This window comes from Oryzias latipes, chromosome 3 (genome assembly GCF_053564925.1).
Source record: "Oryzias latipes strain Hd-rR chromosome 3, Olatipes_Hd-rR_3.1".
NCBI classification, from domain to species: domain Eukaryota; kingdom Metazoa; phylum Chordata; class Actinopteri; order Beloniformes; family Adrianichthyidae; genus Oryzias; species Oryzias latipes.
In genome coordinates this window covers 4532501-4540000 of record NC_136239.1, presented here as the reverse complement: position 1 = coordinate 4540000, position 7500 = coordinate 4532501, and the positions used below count along the sequence as shown (strand labels likewise).

Genomic DNA, 7500 nt, shown 5'->3' with positions numbered 1-7500 from the left:
AACAATACAAGTCTCTTGCACTTGAACTTTACAAACATTTAACACAAATAAAGTTGTGAGCACCATGCCAGCTCGGACCAAGACTACCAAGGCGTATTGGATCTCCTTCAAGATGCGATTGGATGCATCACAATGGAACGTAGCAGGGAGCTTCTTGCCTTCTCATTGTCGTTTGAAAGTAAAAGTACAGGCTTTGTCATGCAGCGTGTTTTTGTCTGTTACTGGTTCACTATGAATTAACTACAAAAAATATTCAGATAGGCACATTTAAGTATCATTTTCTTTATACATGTCTTCCATCATGGGATGAATGCTTTTTAACCTGTTAAAGACACCATTTTCATTGGAGTTGGTCTTTAAGGCCTTAGTGCATGACCATCGGATAAACTGAGTTTTAAATCCAAGCTTAAATCCAAGATCTAATTTCCGCCTACGACAGAATCCATTGGCAGTGAAGCAACCAAACGCTGTATAGTATCGTGTGTTGTTGTGGCCGAGTGGTTAAGGCGATGGACTTGAAATCCATTGGGGTCTCCCCGCGTAGGTTCAAATCCTGCCGACAACGATACAAGTCTCTTGCACTTAAACTTTACAAACATTTAACACAAATAAAGTTGTGAGCACCATGCCAGCTCGGACCAAGACTACCAAGGCGTATTGGATCTCCTTCAAGATGCGACTGGATGCATCACAATGGAACGTAGCAGGGAGCTTCTTGCCTTCTCATTGTCGTTTGAAAGTAAAAGTACAGGCCTTGTCATGCAGCGTGTTTTTGTCTGTTACTGGTTCACTATGAATTAACTACAAAAAATATTCAGATAGGCACATTTAAGTATCATTTTCTTTATACATGTCTTCCATCATGGGATGAATGCTTTTTAACATGTTAAAGACACCATTTTCATTGGAGTTGGTCTTTAAGGCCTTAGTGCATGACCATCGGATAAACTGAGTTTTAAATCCAAACTTAAATCCAAGCTCTAATTTCCGCCTACGACAGAATCCATTGGCAGTGAAGCAACCAAACGCAGTGTAGTTTTGTGTGTTGTTGTGGCCGAGTGGTTAAGGCGATGGACTTGAAATCCATTGGGGTCTCCCCGCGTAGGTTCAAATCCTGCCGACAAGGATACAAGTCTCTTGCACTTAAACTTTACAAACATTTAACACATATAAAGTTGTGAGCACCATGCCAGCTCGGACCAAGACTACCAAGGCGTATTGGATCTCCTTCAAGATGCGACTGGATGCATCACAATGGAACGTAGCAGGGAGCTTCTTGCCTTCTCATTGTCGTTTGAAAGTAAAAGTACAGGCTTTGTCATGCAGCGTGTTTTTGTCTGTTACTGGTTCACTATGAATTAACTACAAAAAATATTCAGATAGGCACATTTAAGTATCATTTTCTTTATACATGTCTTCCATCATGGGATGAATGCTTTTTAACCTGTTAAAGACACCATTTTCATTGGAGTTGGTCTTTAAGGCCTTAGTGCATGACCATCGGATAAACTGAGTTTTAAATCCAAGCTTAAATCCAAGATCTAATTTCCGCCTACGACAGAATCCATTGGCAGTGAAGCAACCAAACGCTGTATAGTATCGTGTGTTGTTGTGGCCGAGTGGTTAAGGCGATGGACTTGAAATCCATTGGGGTCTCCCCGCGTAGGTTCAAATCCTGCCGACAAGGATACAAGTCTCTTGCACTTAAACTTTACAAACATTTAACACATATAAAGTTGTGAGCACCATGCCAGCTCGGACCAAGACTACCAAGGCGTATTGGATCTCCTTCAAGATGCGACTGGATGCATCACAATGGAACGTAGCAGGGAGCTTCTTGCCTTCTCATTGTCGTTTGAAAGTAAAAGTACAGGCCTTGTCATGCAGCGTGTTTTTGTCTGTTACTGGTTCACTATGAATTAACTACAAAAAATATTCAGATAGGCACATTTAAGTATCATTTTCTTTATACATGTCTTCCATCATGGGATGAATGCTTTTTAACCTGTTAAAGACACCATTTTCATTGGAGTTGGTCTTTAAGGCCTTAGTGCTTGACGATCGGATAAACTGAGTTTTAAATCCAAGCTCTCAACAGAATCTTTCATTTTTCATTAAGGTTATGTTTGAACATTAAAATGAAGATAAATGTTAGCCAAGTATGCTAGAAATTTACAAGATTCTTGAGATTTAAGGCAAATTTTGAGGCGTTGTGTTTGAGGAAACAATGTGTGGTTGTTGGGGAAATGAAATTGGGCATGGTGGTAAAATGGTTGTCATATTTTCCTTTTTTGAAATGATCCCTTGTTTTAATTGCCAGGAAATGCATCCCAGTGATATCTGCTAAGACAGGAATTGTATTTTTCTGTAGTCAGCTTGGAAAAGAATTTCCGCCTATGACAGAATCCAATGGCAGTGAAGCAACCAAACGCTGTATAGCTTCATGTGTTGTTGTGGCCGAGTGGTTAAGGCGATGGACTAGAAATCCATTGGGGTCTCCCCGCGTAGGTTCAAATCCTGCTGACAACGATATAAGTCTCTTGCACTTAAACTTTACAAACATTTAACACAAATAAAGTTGTGAGCACCATGCCAGCTCGGACCAAGACTACCAAGGCGTATTGGATCTCCTTCAAGATGCGACTGGATGCATCACAATGGAACGTAGCAGGGAGCTTCTTGCCTTCTCATTGTCGTTTGTTAGTACAAGTACAGGCTTTGTCATGCAGCGTGTTTTCTTCTGTTACTGGTTCACTATGAATTAACTACAAAAAATATTCAGATAGGCACATTTAAGTATCATTTTCTTTAAGACACCATTTTCATTGGAGTTGGTCTTTAAGGCCTTAGTGCATGACCATCGGATAAACTGAGTTTTAAATCCAAGCTCTCAACAGAATCTTTCATTTTTCATTAGGGTTATGTTTGAACATTAGAATGAAGATAAATGTTAGCCAAGTATGCTAGAATTTACAAGATTCTTGAGATTTAAGGCAAATTTTGAGGCGTTGTGTTTGAGGAAACAATGTGTGGTTGTTGGGGAAATGAAATTGGGCATGGTGGTAAAATGGTTGTCATATTTTCCTTTTTTGAAATGATCCCTTGTTTTAATTGCCAGGAAATGCATCCCAGTGATATCTGCTAAGACAGGAATTGTATTTTTCTGTAGTCAGCTTGGAAAAGAATTTCTGCCTATGACAGAATCCAATGGCAGTGAAGCAACCAAATGCTGTATAGTTTCGTGTGTTGTTGTGACCGAGTGGTTAAGGCGATGGACTAGAAATCCATTGGGGTCTCCCCGCGTAGGTTCAAATCCTGCCGACAACGACACAAGTCTCTTGCACTTGAACTTTACAAACATTTAACACAAATAAAGTTGTGAGCACCATGCCAGCTCGGACCAAGACTACCAAGGCGTATTGGATCTCCTTCAAGATGCGATTGGATGCATCACAATGGAACGTAGCAGGGAGCTTCTTGCCTTCTCATTGTCGTTTGAAAGTAAAAGTACAGGCCTTGTCATGCAGCGTGTTTTTGTCTGTTACTGGTTCACTATGAATTAACTACAAAAAATATTCAGATAGGCACATTTAAGTATCATTTTCTTTGTACATGTCTTCCATCATGGGATGAATGCTTTTTAACATGTTAAAGACACCATTTTCATTGGAGTTGGTCTTTAAGGCCTTAGTGCATGACCATCGGATAAACTGAGTTTTAAATCCAAGCTCTCAACGGAATCTTTCATTTTTCATTAGGGTTATGTTTGAACATTAGAATGAAGATAAATGTTAGCCAAGTATGCTAGAATTTACAAGATTCTTGAGATTTAAGGCAAATTTTGAGGCGTTGTGTTTGAGGAAACAATGTGTGGTTGTTGGGGAAATGAAATTGGGCATGGTGGTAAAATGGTTGTCATATTTTCCTTTTTTGAAATTATCCCTTGTTTTAATTGCCAGGAAATGCATCCCAGTGATATCTGCTAAGACAGGAATTGTATTTTTCTGTAGTCAGCTTGGAAAAGAATTTCTGCCTATGACAGAATCCAATGGCAGTGAAGCAACCAAATGCTGTATAGTTTCGTGTGTTGTTGTGGCCGAGTGGTTAAGGCGATGGACTAGAAATCCATTGGGGTCTCCCCGCGTAGGTTCAAATCCTGCCGACAACGATACAAGTCTCTCGCACTTGAACTTTACAAACATTTAACACAAATAAAGTTGTGAGCACCATGCCAGCTCGGACCAAGACTACCAAGGCGTATTGGATCTCCTTCAAGATGCGATTGGATGCATCACAATGGAACGTAGCAGGGAGCTTCTTGCCTTCTCATTGTCGTTTGAAAATAAAAGTACAGGCTTTGTCATGCAGCGTGTTTTTGTCTGTTACTGGTTCACTATGAATTAACTACAAAAAATATTCAGATAGGCACATTTAAGTATCATTTTCTTTATACATGTCTTCCATCATGGGATGAATGCTTTTTAACCTGTTAAAGACACCATTTTCATTGGAGTTGGTCTTTAAGGCCTTAGTGCATGACCATCGGATAAACTGAGTTTTAAATCCAAGCTTAAATCCAAGCTCTAATTTCCGCCTACGACAGAATCCATTGGCAGTGAAGCAACCAAACGCAGTGTAGTTTTGTGTGTTGTTGTGGCCGAGTGGTTAAGGCGATGGACTAGAAATCCATTGGGGTCTCCCCGCGTAGGTTCAAATACTGCCGACAACGATACAAGTCTCTTGCACTTAAACTTTACAAACATTTAACACATATAAAGTTGTGAGCACCATGCCAGCTCGGACCAAGACTACCAAGGCGTATTGGATCTCCTTCAAGATGCGACTGGATGCATCACAATGGAACGTAGCAGGGAGCTTCTTGCCTTCTCATTGTCGTTTGTTAGTACAAGTACAGGCTTTGTCATGCAGTGTGTTTTGATCTGTTACTGGTTCACTATGAATTAACTACAAAAAATATTCAGATAGGCACATTTAAGTATCATTTTCTTTATACATGTCTTCCATCTTTGGATGAATGCTTTTTAACGTGTTAAAGACACCATTTTCATTGGAGCTGGTCTTTAAGGCCTTAGTGCTTGACCATCGGATAAACTGAGTTTTAAATCCAAGCTCTCAACAGAATCTTTCATTTTTCATTAGGGTTATGTTTGAACATTAGAATGAAGATAATTGTTAGCCAAGTATGCTAGATTTTTAAAAAATTCTTGAGATTTAAGGCAAATTTTGAGGCGTTGTGTTTGAGGAAACATTGTGTGGTTGTTGGGGAAATGAAATTGGGCATGGTGGTAAAATGGTTGTCATATTTTCCTTTTTTGAAATGATCCCTTGTTTTAATTGCCAGGAAATGCATCCCAGTGATATCTGCTAAGACAGGAATTGTATTTTTCTGTAGTCAGCTTGGAAAAGAATTTCCGCCTATGACAGAATCCAATGGCAGTGAAGCAACCAAACGCTGTATAGTTTCATGTGTTGTTGTGGCCGAGTGGTTAAGGCGATGGACTAGAAATCCATTGGGGTCTCCCCGCGTAGGTTCAAATCCTGCCGACAACGATACAAGTCTCTTGCACTTGAACTTTACAAACATTTAACACAAATAAAGTTGTGAGCACCATGCCAGCTCGGACCAAGACTACCAAGGCGTATTGGATCTCCTTCAAGATGCGACTGGATGCATCACAATGGAACGTAGCAGGGAGCTTCTTGCCTTCTCATTGTCGTTTGAAAGTAAAAGTACAGGCTTTGTCATGCAGCGTGTTTTTGTCTGTTACTGGTTCACTATGAATTAACTACAAAAAATATTCAGATAGGCACATTTAAGTATCATTTTCTGTATACATGTCTTCCATCATGGGATGAATGCTTTTTAACCTGTTAAAGACACCATTTTCATTGGAGTTGGTCTTTAAGGCCTTAGTGCATGACCATCGGATAAACTGAGTTTTAAATCCAAGCTTAAATCCAAGCTCTAATTTCCGCCTACGACAGAATCCAATGGCAGTGAAGCAACCAAACGCTGTATAGTTTTGTGTGTTGTTGTGGCCGAGTGGTTAAGGCGATGGACTAGAAATCCATTGGGGTCTCCCCGCGTAGGTTCAAATCCTGCCGACAACGATACAAGTCTCTTGCACTTGAACTTTACAAACATTTAACACAAATAAAGTTGTGAGCACCATGCCACCTCGGACCAAGACTACCAAGGCGTATTGGATCTCCTTCAAGATGCGACTGGATGCATCACAATGGAACGTAGCAGGGAGCTTCTTGCCTTCTCATTGTCGTTTGAAAGTAAAAGTACAGGCCTTGTCATGCAGCGTGTTTTTGTCTGTTACTGGTTCACTATGAATTAACTACAAAAAATATTCAGATAGGCACATTTAAGTATCATTTTCTTTATACATGTCTTCCATCATGGGATGAATGCTTTTTAACATGTTAAAGACACCATTTTCATTGGAGTTGGTCTTTAAGGCCTTAGTGCATGACCATCGGATAAACTGAGTTTTAAATCCAAACTTAAATCCAAGCTCTAATTTCCGCCTACGACAGAATCCATTGGCAGTGAAGCAACCAAACGCAGTGTAGTTTTGTGTGTTGTTGTGGCCGAGTGGTTAAGGCGATGGACTTGAAATCCATTGGGGTCTCCCCGCGTAGGTTCAAATCCTGCCGACAAGGATACAAGTCTCTTGCACTTAAACTTTACAAACATTTAACACATATAAAGTTGTGAGCACCATGCCAGCTCGGACCAAGACTACCAAGGCGTATTGGATCTCCTTCAAGATGCGACTGGATGCATCACAATGGAACGTAGCAGGGAGCTTCTTGCCTTCTCATTGTCGTTTGAAAGTAAAAGTACAGGCTTTGTCATGCAGCGTGTTTTTGTCTGTTACTGGTTCACTATGAATTAACTACAAAAAATATTCAGATAGGCACATTTAAGTATCATTTTCTTTATACATGTCTTCCATCATGGGATGAATGCTTTTTAACCTGTTAAAGACACCATTTTCATTGGAGTTGGTCTTTAAGGCCTTAGTGCATGACCATCGGATAAACTGAGTTTTAAATCCAAGCTTAAATCCAAGATCTAATTTCCGCCTACGACAGAATCCATTGGCAGTGAAGCAACCAAACGCTGTATAGTATCGTGTGTTGTTGTGGCTGAGTGGTTAAGGCGATGGACTTGAAATCCATTGGGGTCTCCCCGCGTAGGTTCAAATCCTGCCGACAAGGATACAAGTCTCTTGCACTTAAACTTTACAAACATTTAACACATATAAAGTTGTGAGCACCATGCCAGCTCGGACCAAGACTACCAAGGCGTATTGGATCTCCTTCAAGATGCGACTGGATGCATCACAATGGAACGTAGCAGGGAGCTTCTTGCCTTCTCATTGTCGTTTGAAAGTAAAAGTACAGGCCTTGTCATGCAGCGTGTTTTTGTCTGTTACTGGTTCACTATGAATTAACTACAAAAAA

The 7500-nt window shown here is 40.3% G+C and overlaps 10 non-coding genes across 10 annotated transcripts in view; all 10 read left to right on the top strand.

Annotated features, from left to right (window-relative positions):
• The window catches only part of trnas-aga (transfer RNA serine (anticodon AGA)), an 82-nt gene extending 78 nt beyond the window's left edge, over positions 1–4 (top strand). The window contains exon 1 of the tRNA in view: positions 1–4. This exon is cut by the window's left edge and continues 78 nt beyond it. This is a non-coding gene — a tRNA (tRNA-Ser).
• A 479-nt stretch (positions 5–483) lies between these two features.
• On the top strand, positions 484–565 carry trnas-uga (transfer RNA serine (anticodon UGA)). Its single transcript has one exon. It is a non-coding gene; the product is annotated as a tRNA-Ser (tRNA).
• A 479-nt stretch (positions 566–1044) lies between these two features.
• On the top strand, positions 1045–1131 carry trnas-uga (transfer RNA serine (anticodon UGA)). Its single transcript has one exon. It is a non-coding gene; the product is annotated as a tRNA-Ser (tRNA).
• A 474-nt stretch (positions 1132–1605) lies between these two features.
• On the top strand, positions 1606–1692 carry trnas-uga (transfer RNA serine (anticodon UGA)). Its single transcript has one exon. It is a non-coding gene; the product is annotated as a tRNA-Ser (tRNA).
• A 755-nt stretch (positions 1693–2447) lies between these two features.
• trnas-aga (transfer RNA serine (anticodon AGA)) lies at positions 2448–2529 on the top strand. Its single transcript has one exon. It is a non-coding gene; the product is annotated as a tRNA-Ser (tRNA).
• Positions 2530–4086: 1557 nt separating this feature from the next.
• On the top strand, positions 4087–4168 carry trnas-aga (transfer RNA serine (anticodon AGA)). The gene has a single exon. It is a non-coding gene; the product is annotated as a tRNA-Ser (tRNA).
• Positions 4169–5489: 1321 nt separating this feature from the next.
• trnas-aga (transfer RNA serine (anticodon AGA)) lies at positions 5490–5571 on the top strand. The gene has a single exon. It is a non-coding gene; the product is annotated as a tRNA-Ser (tRNA).
• A 479-nt stretch (positions 5572–6050) lies between these two features.
• On the top strand, positions 6051–6132 carry trnas-aga (transfer RNA serine (anticodon AGA)). Its single transcript has one exon. It is a non-coding gene; the product is annotated as a tRNA-Ser (tRNA).
• Positions 6133–6611: 479 nt separating this feature from the next.
• Positions 6612–6698, top strand: trnas-uga (transfer RNA serine (anticodon UGA)). Its single transcript has one exon. It is a non-coding gene; the product is annotated as a tRNA-Ser (tRNA).
• Positions 6699–7172: 474 nt separating this feature from the next.
• On the top strand, positions 7173–7259 carry trnas-uga (transfer RNA serine (anticodon UGA)). Its single transcript has one exon. It is a non-coding gene; the product is annotated as a tRNA-Ser (tRNA).
• The last annotated feature ends 241 nt before the right edge of the window (positions 7260–7500 follow it).